The sequence below is a fragment of the Martes martes genome, assembly GCF_963455335.1.
Source record: "Martes martes genome assembly, chromosome: X".
Lineage (NCBI taxonomy): Eukaryota > Metazoa > Chordata > Mammalia > Carnivora > Mustelidae > Martes > Martes martes.
This window is the reverse complement of record NC_137897.1, coordinates 60,338,243-60,353,509: the sequence shown is the minus strand read 5'-3', so window position 1 is coordinate 60,353,509 and position 15,267 is coordinate 60,338,243.

Genomic DNA, 15,267 nt, shown 5'->3' with positions numbered 1-15,267 from the left:
AGGAATAAAGGTGGGGATAGGGAAAGACAGACTGGATTGGAGTGGATTAATCAAGGATCTTGAAATCCTGAATAATTTCAATACGAGGATAACAGGTTTGTGACATCTGGTGGATGTGTTCAAAGTAGCAATAAAGATGGTAATTTGGGCAGAGATAATTTGAATGGCTTAGAATACAAAGTGAAGAAAGATGGGAGACGGGAAGATAATCCAGGCATTCAGTGACAAGACTATAGACAATTTTAAGGAAAAAGTCATTAGGGTTTGAATAAATGAACTTAAATTGCAAGAAAAACTCTTACTCCTACCCTTACTCAAGGATCCAACTTTCTTCAGGATTTCTGGTTTTATGTGCAAAATTTCACTTTTTTTGATTACCCTTTCAAGCCTAATGGTAAAACCCTTAGTGGCATTCCTGTTCTTAATTTTTCACTACTCTTAACTATACCCTTACATGTATTTACAGAAAGTGGTCCATTAACTAAATTGAGTGTAATTCTGTTTGTTTCCTCAAACTAATTCCTCAAAGGGCTAAATCCATTCTGTTTAGTTTTCCTAAGACCCATCCATTTCAAAGTGCTAGTATATGTTAATATTATATTTGTGAGTCACCTTTGGTATTTTCCAAAATGCCTTGTGGTTGTTATGTGTTAGCCTGTATACAATGCATTGTGAAAGAAGTGAGAATAATTACATTCTCCTCATGACAGTTAAGATAAAAGTAAGAACAAAATAAAATTCATTGCACCCAGGAGGCAGAAAACATTAGTTACCTAAGTTACCTGGGTTTTTATATCTCATTTGGAAAATAGGACTATAATAACTTTCCTGAAGGCAGGAGCCTGGACCAGGTGATTTCCTGAGGTCCCTTTCAGCTTCAAGAGTTAGGGTTTAACTGTGAGCAAAGCACAATTTGAAGTCAAAAGGCAATGAGTTTGTCTAAGGTTACATGGTAAGTTTGTGAACAGAATTAGAAATCCCTTGCCGGGACGCCTGGGTGGCTCAGTTGGTTAAAGCAGCTGCCTTCGGCTCGGGTCATGATCCCAGCGTCCTGGGATCGAGTCCCGTATCGGGCTCCTTGCTTGGCGGGGAGCCTGCTTCTCCCTCTGCCTCTGTCTGCCTGTGCTTGCTTGCTCTCTCTCTCTAACAAATAAATAAATTAAAAAAAAAAAAAAAAAAAAAAAAAAAAAAAAAAAAAGAAATCCCTTGCCTTTGGTTAACGCTCTCCCAGACTAAGGTATACCTTTTCTTTTCCCCTGTTTAGAAAAATGAAAGGTCTGACAGGCATTTTAATGACAAAGCAGATAAGTTGTAATGGGCTCTAATTACCACTTACACAGCTGTAACCTCCTTTATCTTTTGCCCAGAGGCACTCCCAGAGCTGTGTTTCTTACCGCCTCTACAACTCAGAAAATGAAAAACCATATTTAAGGATGATTCTTATATCCTTGTGGCCTGATTGTTTTATATACACAATAAAACATGAAGGTAAATATAACTCAGCTTCTGTAAAGTCAGTTTTTAATGATAACTTCCCATTGTATTCATAGCTATAAAGCCCAAATTAGGCCAATGTTTAAATTGGTCTAGGTGAAGTTTATAGTAACAATATTTGTTTATATTGACTCTTAAAAGTCACCACACATATGGCATACTTTTAACATATTTTATAAAAAATCTTGTGACAAAAACTTTAATAGAAGAGTAAAATAGTAATCTTTTTTTTCTATAGCTGCTTGTCCTGACATGCTGGTAGCAAAGTAGGTAGAAGACTATGTCTAGCATGCTGAATACATTTCAAAGGAAACAAAACCAAACTTAAAAAAGAAACACAGCTAATATACATCATCTGATGTCTTACTAGTTCATTACCAGCCCTTGGTAGGCTTTCAACTGTAGAGAATGGAGGCTTTAGTGATGTAGGCTTGCTTGAATACTACCTTTAGTAAAGTAAACCTTTTGTTAGCAAGTTTTCCCACCCTCTCTCTCTTATCTTGCACACTCCACTGGATGTGTAGGCTCAAATGGAGTGCCCGCCTGCATTTTTTTCCCCTTTTACCTCTTCAAATGGTCTCCCCCACCCTATTACATACATGTACCCCTTTAGATTCTAATGCTTCAGAGGGGGGCACTTACAGAATTATAGAATTACAGAATTACTAGAGTTAGTTGGGGTCTTAAATACCCTATAGCCCAGCCATCTCCCTTAACAATCTGGAAAACAAAGGCCCAGAAAGGGAAAGAAGTTCAGAAAGGGAAAGAAGTTCAAGGGTACCAATGTCTTCTAGTTTCTATTCCACTTCTCATTCCGTTCCATTCAGATGCCTGCTATTACACTTGAATTTCAATTAATTTTTTCAGTCTGCCAGACCACATGAAGTAAATTTTCAAAATACCTAATATTGAACTAAGCTTTAAAATGGGGAATGTTTATGGGAAGTAAAGGAATATGTGAACCAAAATGAAAGGGTAAATGGGAAAACCCCTGACATCTCCCAAGCTTTTAATACCATATCCAAGGTGTTGGCTTCAGGACTTTGTTCCAGAGGGATATTTAATTTGTTTAAAAGGTTCTTTCACTGGGGCGCCCGGGTGGCTCAGTGGGTTAAAGCCTCTGCCTTCGGCTCAGGTCATGATCTCAGGGTCCTGGGATTGAGCCCCGCGGCGGGCTTCTGCTCAGCAGGGAGCCTGCTTCCCTTCCTCTCTCTCTCTCTCTGCCTGCCTCTCTGCCTACTTGTGATCTCTGTCAAATAAATAAAATCTTTAAAAAAAAAAAAAGGTTCTTTCACCATAGTCAGCAAAGTTTAGTCCAAAAGGATCTAGAAGCACTGTTCCACATTCTAGTTCTTAGTGTCCTTCAGTGCCAAGGATAGAATCATTCAGCACTCTTCAAAGGAGGCAGGTTAATGTACCAAGTACTATAAAATCTATTTCAAATGAGAAGTGCTACTGTATCCATAAGGAACAAGATAGAAAACTCTGTTAGTGTAGTGATCTTGGTCAGGATAGTGGCAACTAGTCTGGAGTTATAGGGATATGCTATAAGGACCATGAATAGTTCTTTGTATTTCCAAAGAACTGAAAAAAAGCAGCAGAATGATTTTAATATACTAGAATTTGAGGGCCTGGTTCTATCTGTATGAATTTAGACAAGTTACTTTACCTCTCTGAGTCTTCACTCAAAAAGCAATAAAGATTTATTGAACACTTATTATATGTAAATCACTGATTAGCCACTTTTGTAATTCCTGTTTTACAGATGGGAAACAGGTTAAAAATAATTATTCACCCAGTGTCTTACACCTAACTGGAAGAGGCAGGATTCAACAACATGTATCACATTCTATGTTTTTGCAAATGAACGAGCTTGCAACCCTTTCTGGAAGCGTTATTTAATCTCAACCTTTAAAAAACCACTTAGAGGGGCGCCTGGGTGTCTCAGTGGGTTAAAGCCTCTGCCTTCAGCTCAGGTCATGGTCCCAGGGTCCTGGGATCAAGCCCTGCATGGGGCTCTCTGCTCAGTAGGGAGCCTGCTTCCCCCTCTCTCTCCCTCTGCCTACCTCTCTGCCTACTTGTGATCTCTGTCAAATAAATGAATAAAATCTTAAAAAAAAAACAAATTGGGTTTGACTCTGAAATATATTTAAAAAAAAAAAACACTTAGAGGGGGAGGAGCAAGATAGCAGAGGAGTAGGTGACCTAAATATCATCGGGTCCCAGGAATTCAGCTACATAGTTATCAAACCATTCTGAACACCTACAAACTCAACAGAAGATCAAAGAAAAGAAGAGCATCAATTCAGGAACAAAGGAACACTTGCTGGAAGGTAGGACGAGGGGAGAAGTAAATTTGAGGCGATCTACAGGAATAGAGACCACGGGGGGAGGGGCCAGATCTCAGCAAGCTGTAGAGCAGTGGAGCACAAAATCAGAACTTTTAGAAGTCTGCTCCACTGAGGGACGTCACTCAAGAGGCTAAGTGGGGGGTGAACCCCTTGCTGTGACAGTGTAGTCTCAGGTCCTGGGATCACAGAAAGACCAGGGCTGTCTGAGTCTGGCTGAGCTCCCAGGTATCAGAGTGGGGAAGCTGGCTGGAGAGACAGAGCTGAGGAGTGTGCTCGCAGCTCATGGTTACCTTAAACCATGATCCGAGGCATAGTCGAGCCACTGCTCTATGGTCAGGGTCCCCACAAGTGGGAGATCTGGAGAGACCCCCACCTTCCTCCACTGGGAGGAGCAGCATGGGAGGATGCTACAGGAATCTTGTGCGTTGGAGACTCCAAACGGGTCGTGCACCAGAGATAGAAATGCTCGCTCACAGGCCGGTGAGCACTGAGTGTGGCCAGAGACCAGGGAGACGGGAGTGATTGACTGCTTTTCTCTGAGGGCACATTGAGAAGGGGGGCCCTGAGGTCTCTGCTCCTCCGGGTTGGAGATTGGGAGACCACCTTTTTCATTCTCTTCCTCCAAAACTGTGTAGAAAGTGTTCAGGGAACAAAAGCTCCTGAAACCAAAACCAAGCAGATGGCTTAGCTGGCCCCTGGCAAGGGCGGTGCAATTCTGCCTCAGGCAAAGACATTTAAGATTCACTGCAACAGGCTCCTCCCCCAGAAGATCAAAAAGAACATCCAGCCAAGGCCAAGTTTACTGATCAATGAGAACTGCAGAACTCCAGAGCTAAGGGAATGCAGCACATAGAATTCCTGTCTTTTCCCCCATGATTCCTTAGTCTTTCAAACTTAAATTATTTAAATTTTATTTTTCTCTTATTCTATTTTTTTTTACTTTTTCCTCTTTCCTATTTTAACGTTTTTTAACTATTTTATCTTATCAATACCTTTTGAAAAAATCTTTTTAGGGGCGCTTGGATGGCTCAGTGGGTTAAGCCTCTGCTTTCAGCTCAGGTCGTGATCTCAGGGTCCTGGGATCGAGCCCTGCATCAGGCTCTCTGCTCAGCAGGGAGCCTGCTTCCTGTTCTCTCTCTCTGTCTGCCTCTCTGCCTACTTGTGATCTCTCTCTGTCAAATAAATAAATAAAATCTTAAAATTTTTTTTTAAATTTTCATTGTTATAGTCATATTCTAGCCCTTCATTGTATTTACCTTATTTTCTGTATACATATAGGTTTTTCTTTCTTTAAAATTTTGGGATACAGTTTCTTCTAATAGATCAAAATATACCCTAAATATAGCACATGGCTTTGTTCTAGTCTCCGGCCTGATCACATCCTTTCCTCTTTTTTTTCTTTTTTCAACCAACTTCTTATCGATTCCTTTTTTAGAATCTTTTAAAAATTTTCATCCTTACAGTCATATTCCATCTCTTCATTGTGTTTCCCCTTATTTTTGTATATATATATGTTTTTCTTGCTTTAAAATTTTGGGAGGCAGTTTCTTTTAACAGACCAAAATACACCCAAAATCATGTGTGTGGCTCTTTTCTTTTCACCACTCTAATACATACATATATATATGTGTGTGTATATATATGTACACACACACACACACACACACACACACAAATATATACAGATATATTTAGATATATACATATATTTTCCTCCTTTCTTCTCCTCCTGGTTTTGGGTCTCTTCTGATTTGGTCAGTGTATATTTTTCTGGGGTCATTGCCACCATTTCAGTATTTTGACTCTCATTCATTTATTCTTATCTGGATAAAATGACAAGGTGGAAAAACTCACCAAACACACACACAAAGATTAAGAGGCAGTGCTAATGGCTAGGGACCTAATCAATATGGACATTAGTAATATGTCAGAACTAGAGTTCGGAATGACAATTATCAAAGTGCTAGTTGGGTTTGAAAAAAGCATGGAAGATACTAGAGAATCCCATTCTGGAGAAATAAAATCCCTTTCTGGAAAATAAAAGAACTAAAAACTAACCAAGTTGAAATTTAAAAAGTTACTAATGAGGTGCAATAAAAAATGGAGGCTCTTGGGGCTCCTGGGTGGCTCAGTTGGTTTGGTGACAGCCTTCAGCTCAGGTCATGATTCTGGAGTCCCAGGATGAAGTCCCACATGGGGCTCCCTGCTTGGTGGGGAGTGTGCTTCTCCTTCTGACACTCCCCCATCTCATGCTTTCCCTCTCATTCTCTCTCTCAACTAACTAAATAAAATCTTTTCCAAAAAATGGAGGCTCTTACTGCTAGGATAAATGAGGCAGAAGAATTAGTGATATAGAAGACCAAGTAATAGAGAAAAAAGAAACTGAGAAAAGAGAGACAAACAGCTACTGGACCACAAGGGGGGGAATTCAAGAGATAAGTGATATCATAAGATGAAACAAGATTAGAATAATTGGGATCCCAGAAGGAGAAGATAGAGAGAGAGGGGCAGAAGGTATATTGGAGCAAATTATAGCAGAGAATTTCCCTAAATTGGCAAAGGGAACAAGTGTCAAAATCCAGGAGACACAGTGAAACCCCCTCAAAATCAATAAAAATAGGTCCACACCCCGTCATCTAATAGTAAAACTTACAAGTCTCAATGACAAAGAGAAAATTCTGAAAGCAGTTCGGGACAAGTGGTCTGTAACATACAATGGTAGAAACATTAGACTGGCAGCAGACCTATCCACAGGATAGGCAGGCCAGAAAGGCCTGGCATGATATATTCAGAGCACTAAATGAGAAAAATATGCAGCCAAGAATACTTTATCCAGCTAGGCTCTCACTGAAAATAGAAGGAGAAATAAAAAGCTTCCAGAACAACAGCACAACAAAAAACTCAAAGAATTTGCAAACACCAAACCAGCCCTACAGGAAATACTGAAAGGGGTCCTCTAAGCAAAGAGAGAGACTAAAAGGAACAGACCAGAAAGGAACAGAGACAACATACAGAAACAGTCACCTTATAGGCAATATAATGGCATTAAATTCATATTCTTCAATAGTTACCCTGAATGTAAATGCGCTAAATGCCCCCAATGAAAAGACAGGGTATCAGAAAGGATAAAAATAGATATGCTGTTTGCAAAACACATTTTAAGCCCAAAGACACCTGGATTTAAAGTGAAGGGGTGGAAAACCATTTACCATGCTAACGGACAGCAGAAGAAAGCTGGGGTGGCAATCCTTATATCAGATAAATCAGATTTTAAGCCAAAGACTATAAGGGATGAGGAAGGACACTATATCATATTTAAAGGGTCTGTCCAACGAGAAGATTTAACAATTTTAAATACCTATGCCCCTAACATGGGAGCAGCCAATTATAAAACCAATTAATAACAAAATCAAAGAAACACATCACAGTAATACAATAATAATAAGGAACTTTAACACCTCCCTCATTGAAATGGACAGATTATCTAAGCAAAATATCAACAAGGAAATAAAGGCTTTAATGACACACTGGACCAGATGGACATCACACATATATCAGAAGATTCCATCCCAAAACAACAGAATACACATTCTTCTCTAGTGCACATGGAACATTCTCCAGAATAGATCACATCCTGGGTCACAAATCAGGTCTCAACCAGCACCAAAAGATTGGGATCATCCCCTGCACGTGTTCAGACCACACTGCCTTGGAACTAGACCTCAATCATAAGAGGAAAGTTGGAAAGAACACAAATACATGGAGACTAAAGAGCATCCTACTAAAGAATGAATGGATCAACCAGGAAATTAAAGAAGAATTTTAAAAAATTCATGGGAACAAGTGAATATGAAAACACAACTGTTCAACATGTTTGGGACACAACAAAGGGGGTCCTGTGCGGAAAGTACTAAGGAATACAAGCCTTTCTCAAGAAACAAGAAAGATCTCAAGTACACAACCTAACCCTACACCTAAAAGATCTGGAGAAAGAACAGCAAAGAAAACCTAAACCCAGCGGGAGAAGAAAAATAATAAAGATCAGAGTAGAAATCAATGAAATAGAAACCAAAAAAACAGTAGAACAGATCAACGAAACCAGGAGCTGGTTCTTTGAAAGAATTAATAAGATGGATAAACCCCTGGCCAGACTTCTCAAAAAAAAAGAGAAAGGACCCAAATTAATAAAATCATGAATGAAAGAGGAGAGGTCACAACCAATACCATAGAAATACAAACAATTATAAGAACATATTATGAGCAACTATACACCAGCAAATTTGAAAATCTGGAAGAAATGGATGCATTCCTAGAGACGTATAAACTACCAAAACTGAACCAGGAAGAAATAGAAAACCCGAACAGAGCCATAACCAGTAAGAAGACTGAAGCAGTCATCAAAAATCTCCCAACAAACAAGAGCCCAGGGCCAGACGGCTTCCCAGGTGAATTCCACCAAACATTTAAAGAAGAATTAATACCTATTCTCCTGAAACTGTTCCAAAAAATAGAAATGGAAGGAAAACTTCCAGACTCATTTTATGAGGCCAGCATTACATTGATCCCAAAACTAGACAAAGACCCCATCAAAAAGGAGAATGACAGACCAATATCCTTGATGAACATGGATGCAAAAATTCTCACCAAAATACTAGCCAATAGGATCCAACAGTACATTAGAAGGATTATTCAGCTGCCTTCTAAGTGTCCTTAATCAGCTGCATACTACCCTCTTCTCCATGCTCAGGAGATGACCTTGCCTCCTAGTTCACTGAGAATGACAAAAGCATTGGGTCAGAACCTCTCAACCTCCTTGCCCTCCCAGCCCCCTTCACAAACATACCTTTCCCTTCTCTCGTGTTTCAGGGTCAGTGTCTCCCTTCTGGCAAGAAATGTATTCCTCAACCTGTGCTGTGGGGCCAAATTCCTCCCTCCTTCTTGGAGATCTGACTGTATCCATCTTTCCCTTCTCTCCTACACTTTCAACCTCCATCTACCCAATCCTGATCTCTTCCTGAATGGATAACTGCAGTAGCCTTTTAGTTTGGTCTTCCCACCTTCTTCCAATCCATCTTTCACCCTGCATCCAGAGTGATATTAAAATGCAAATCTGATCATGTTACATTTCCTTAGGTTCCTCCCCACTGCTGTATAGCAGCTCATATAACAGGGAATGTAATGATATATTCATCACTAAATTCCTAAAAGTCATCAAAACTGCCAGGGGATTTGGCTGCTTTGGCCTAGGATTTCTGTGCCCCTCTCCCCAGATGTGCCTTGAAGAATAGTGTGGGAGGAACTAGTGGTCGTTTTCGCTGTCAGTTGGCTGCAGGGTTTTGAGTCATGACTGTGTAACCAATCACTGTACACGGGGGCAAAAAAATCTCCAGGGCAAAAGACAGCAGGCTGCAGGGCAATAGGGTTTCTCTCTGATTTTGGAACTTCTCTTATACTGAAAGCCTCTCCTCAAATCAAGTCAATGAATATCTGTTAACACCCACTGAGTTCCCTGCAGTGTGAAAGGTATGATAAAGAAGTTATAGAGAGCTTGCTATGGTCTGGATCCTGGCATTAAGAAGTTTGTGTATTTTTATGTATCTCCTATTTATTAATTATCTTCTGTGTGCCAGCCACTATCCTCTGTTATTTATAAACTCATTGTGTCACTTAGTCTTGTATTATGGTCCATTTTATAAATGAGAAAACTGAGACTTGTCCAAGGGTCACACACAGTACATAAAACATCCAGGTTTCAAATCCAAGTCCACCACCTGCAAAGCACCTTCTTCCATTTTTTTAAGTGGCACTTCTTGCAACCTGTTTGAGAATATAGGGCTGATGTTCTTGATATAAAGACAGCATATTGGAGCAGTATATGACCAGGTGGTAATTTGTGGTTATTGCTGGTAAAGACAAAATGATGTGATGTGAAGAGTCTAGGATGGAAGTCTGATAAACTCTGGAGCCAATTTTGACTCTTCCACTAATTAGATACATAGCCTTAAACATGTTATCCTTTTTGGGCATTAGTCCCCCATATTTTATTTTTATTTTTAAAAATTTTAATTATACTACAGTTAACATACAGTGTTATATTAGTTTCAGGTATACAATATAGTGATTTAACAATTCTATCCATTATTCAGTGCTGATCACAATAAGTATGCTCACAATTCCCTTAACCTATTTCACCCATCCCCCCCACACAACTCCCCTCTGTTTGGGAGTTTGTTCAGTTTGTTCCCTATAATTAAGGATCTGTTTCTTAGTTTGCCTCCTTTTTTCTTTTTCTTTTATTTATAAAGATTTTATTTATTTATTTAAGAGAGAGAGAGAAATCACAAGTGGTGGGGAGGGGCAGAGGGAGAGGGAAAATTAGACTCCCCACTGAGCAGGGAGGCTGTCTCTTTTTCCCTTTGTTCATTTGTTTTGTTTCTTAAATTCCACATATGAGAGAAATCGTATGATGTATTCCTTTCTCTGACTGATTTATTTCACTTAATATTATACCCTCTAGATCTATCCATGTTGTTGCAAATGACAAGTTTTAATTCTTTTTTTCATGGCTGAATAATATTCAGTTGTATATACATACCATTCTTTCTTAAATTTTTATTTTATTTTTAATTAAAATTTTTTAAAGCTTTTATTTATATATTCGAGAGAGAGAGAGAGCTCACAAGCAGGGGGAGTGGGAGAGGGAGAAGCAGGCTCCCCGATGAGCAGGGAGCCCAAAGTGGGACTTAATCTCAGGACCCTGGGATCATGACCTGAACTGAAGGCAGACACTTAATGGATTGAGCCACCCAGGTGCCTCTTAAGTTTTTATTTTAATGCCAGTATACTTAACATACAGTGTTATATTAGTTTTGGGTATACAATGCAGTGATTCAAAAGTTCTTTACATTAGGCAGTGCTCATCATGATAAATGTACTTACTCTTTAATCCCCATCACCCATTTCACACACCCACCCACACTTTCCCTCTGATAACCATCAGTTTGTTCTCTATAGTTAAGTCTGTTTCTTGGTTTCTCTCTCTCTCTCTCTTTTTCACTTTGCTATGTGGTTTTGTTTCTTAAATATGAGAGAAATCAATTGGTATTTGTCTTTCTGTGACTGACTTATTTCACTTAATATTATACTCTCTAGCTCCATCCATGTTATCACAAATGGCAAGATTTCTTCTTTTTTTTTTGGTTGAGTAATATTCCATTGTGTATAAATACCACTTCTTTATCCATATGTCTATGGATAGACACTTGTGCCATTTCCCTAATTTAGCTATTGTAAATAATGCTGCTATGAACATAAGGGTGCATGTATCCCTTTGAATTAGTGTTTTTGTGTTTGAGGGATAAACATCCAGTAGTGCAATTCCTGAATTGTATGGTAGTTCTATTTTTAATTTTTTGAGGATGCTCAATACTGTTTTACACAGTAGCAGCACAGGTTTACATTCCCACCAACAGTGCACGAGGGTTCCTTATTCTCCATTCTCACCATTAACACTTTTTATTTCTTGTGTCTTTGATTTCGGCCATTCTGAAGGTATGAGGTGATATCTCACTGTGGTTTTGATTTGTATTTCCCTGATGCTGAGTGATGTGGAGCACTTTTTCATGTGCCTGTTGGCCATTTGTATGTTTCCTTTGGAGAAATATGTGTTCATGTCTTCTGCCCATTTGTAGTTAGATTATTTGTTTTTTTGGTGTTGAGTTGTATTGGTCCTTAATATATTTTAGATATGAACCCTTAACAGATATGTCACTTGCAAATATCTTCTCCCATTCGCTAGGTTGTATTTTGGTTTTGTTTATTGTTTCCTTTGTTGGGCAGAAGCTTTTTATTTTGGTGTAATCCCAAAAGTTTATTTTTGCTTTCATTTCCTTTGTCTCAGGAAACATATCTAGAAAAAAATTGGTAGGTCCAATGTTAGATAAATTACTGCTTGTGCTCACTTGTAGGATTTTTATAGTTTCAGGTCTCACATATAGGTCCTTAATCTATTCTGAATTTATCTTTCTGTATGGTGTAACCCAGTGGTCCAGTTTCATTATTTTTCATATAGCTGTCCAGTTTTCCCAACACCATTTGTTGAAAATATCCTTATCCCCATTGTATATTATTGCCTTCTTTATCAAAGAACAATTGAACATATAAATAGGAGTTTATTTCTTGGCTCTCTATTCTATTCTATTAATCTATGTGCCTATTTTAGTGCCAGTACCTACTGTTTTGATTACTAGATCTTTGTAGTATACTTGAAGCCTAGAATTTTGATGCTTCTGGCTTTGTTTTTCTTTTTCAAGATTGTTTTGGATGTTTGGGGTCTTCTGTGTTTCCATACAAATTTAAGGATTGTTTGTTCTAATTTGGTGAAAAATGTTGATATTTTGATATGGATTGCATTAAATTTATAGAATGTTTTAGGTAGTATGGACATTTTTAACGTTTTTTTCCCCAAAGATATTTATGTATTTGAGAGCGAGAGAGCAAAGGGAGAGGAGCAGAGGGGGAGGAGACAAATCCCTGACAACCCCAAGATCATGACCTGAGCTGAAATCAAGAGTTGGATGCTTAACTGACTGACCCACCGAGGCACCCCTCCCAAGAGAAGTTTTTTTTTAATGTTATGTTAGTCACCATACAGTACATGATTTGTTTTTGATGTAGTGTTCCATGATTCATTGTTTGTGTATAACACCCAGTGCTCCATGCAATACGTACCTCCTTGATACCCATCACCAGACTAACCTGACCCCCCCAAGTCCCTTCCCTCTGAAACCCTCAGTTTGTTTCCCAGAGTCCACAGTCTCTCATGGTTCATCTCCCCCTCCAATTCCTCCCCTTCATTTCCCCCTTCCTTCTCCTAATGTCCTCCATGCTATTTCTTCTGTTCCACAAGTTAGTGAAACCATATGATAATTGACTTTCTCTACTTGACTTATTTCACTCAGCATAATCTCCTCCAGTTCCATCCATCTTGATGCAAATGGTGGGTATTCATCCTTTCTGATGGCTGACTAATATTTCCTTGTAGGTATAGACTACATCTTCTTTATCCATTTGTCTCTTGAAGGACATCTTGGCTCTTTCCACTGTTTGGCTATTGTAGACATTGCTGCTATGAACATGGGGGTGCATGTGCTCCTTCTTTCCACTACATCTGTAGTGAAGTGTAGTAAATTCCATCTTTGGGATTTACCCCAAAGGTACAGATGTAGTACGGACATCTTAACAATATTTGTTCCTCTACTCCATGAACATGGAATATCTTTCCACTTGTTTCTGTTATTTTCAATTTCTTCCATCAGTGTTTTATAGTTTTCAGAATACAGGTGTTTCACCTCCTTGGTTAAGTTTATTCCTAGATATTTTATTGCCTTTGGTGCAATTCTAAATGGGATAGATATCTTAATTTCTTTTTCTGTTGCTTCATTATTAGTACATAAAAATGCCATGGATATCTGTACATTGATTTTCATTTTGTGTCCTGTAACCTTACAGAATTCATTTATTAGTTCTTGTAGTCTTTTGGTGAAGTCTTGAGGATTTTCTATATAAAGTATCATGTTGTCTGCAAAGAGTAGAAATTTTACTTCTTCCTTACCAATTTGGGTGCTTTTTTATTTCTTTTGTTGTCTGAGTGCTGTGGCTAGGACTTCCAGTACTATGTTGAATAAAGGTGGTGAGAATGGACATCCCTATCTTGGTCCTGACCTTAGCAGAAATGCTTTCAGTTTTTCACCATTGAATATGATGTTAGCTATAAGCTTTGCATGTATGGCCTTTATTATGTTGAGGTATGATTCCTCTAATCTTACTTTGTTCAGAGTTTTTATTATAAATGGATGTTGTACTTTATCAAATGTCTTTTCTGCATGTATTGAAATGATCCTATTTTGTTGTTGTTGTTGTTGTTTAAGATTTTTTTAATTTATTTGTCAGAGAGAGAGAGAGAGCGCACAAGCAGGCAGACTGGCAGGCAGAGGCTGAGAGAGAAGCAGGCTCCCTGCTGAGCAAGGAGCCCAATGCGGGACTTGATCCCAGGACTCTGGGATCATGACCTGAGCAGAAGGCAGTGGCTTAACTGACTGAGCCACGCAGGCGTCCCGATCATATGGTTTTTATCCCTTCTTTTATTGATGTGATGTATCACATTGGTTGACTTATGAACATTGAAGCATCCTTGCATCCTGGAGATAAATCCCACTTGATTGTAGTTGTATCATTGGATTTGGTTTGCTAATATTTTGTTGAGAATTTTTGCATGTATCTTCAGAAATATTGGCCTTTAGTTCTTTTTTTGTAGTGTCTTTTTCTGGCTTTGGTATCAGTATAATGCTGGCTTCATAGAAGGAATTAGGAAGTTTTCTGTCCTCTTCTACTTTTTAGAATAGTTTGAGAAGAATAGGTTTTAACTCTTCTTTAAATGTTTGGTAAACTTAACCTGAGAAGCCATTAGATCCTGGATTTTTGTGTGCTGGGAATTTTTTGATTACTGATTCAATTTTATTCCTGGTAATTGATCTGTTCAAATTTTCTATTTCTTTCTGATTCAATTTTGGGTGGTTATACGTTTCTAGGAATTTATTTAATTCTTCTAGGTTGTCCAATTTGATGGCATATAATTTTTCTTACAATCTTTTGTATTTCTATGGTGTTGGTTGTTATTTCTCCCCTTTCGTTTCTGATTTTATTTTTATTTATTTGAGTCCTCTCTCTTTCTCTTGCTTTCTCTCTCTCGATGAGTCTGGCTAAAGGGTTATCAATTTTGTTGATCTTTTCAAAGAACCAGCTCCTTGTTTCATTAAACTGTTCTATTGTTTTTTAGTTCCTATTTTGTTTATTTCTGCCTAATCTTTATTATTTCCTTCCTTCTTCTGGTTTTGGATTTTGTTTTTTCTTTTCCTGGTTCCTTTAGATGTAAGGTCAGATTGTATATTTGGGATTTTTATTGCTTCTTGAGGTAGGCCTGTATTGTTATAAACTTCCCTCTTAAGACCAGTTTTTTCTGTATCCCAAAGACTTTGGTCCATTGTATTTCATTTTCCTTTGTCTCCATGTATTATCTGATTTCCTCTTTGATTTCTTTGTTGACCCATTCATTGATTAGTAGCATGTTATTTAACCTCCATGTGTTTATGTCCTTCCCAGGTTTTTTCTTGTGGTTGATTTCTAGTTTCATAGCATTGTGGTTGGGAGAGATGCATGGTATTACTTAAATCTTTTTAAATTTATTGAGACTTATTTTGTGGCCTAATATGTGATCTATTCTGGACAATGTTCCATGTACACTTGAAAAGAATGTGTATTCTGGTGTTTTAGATAGAAATTTCTGAATATATCTGTTAGATTCACCTGGTCCAATGGTCATTCAAAGCTATTGTTTCCTTGTTGATTTTCCATTTGGATGATC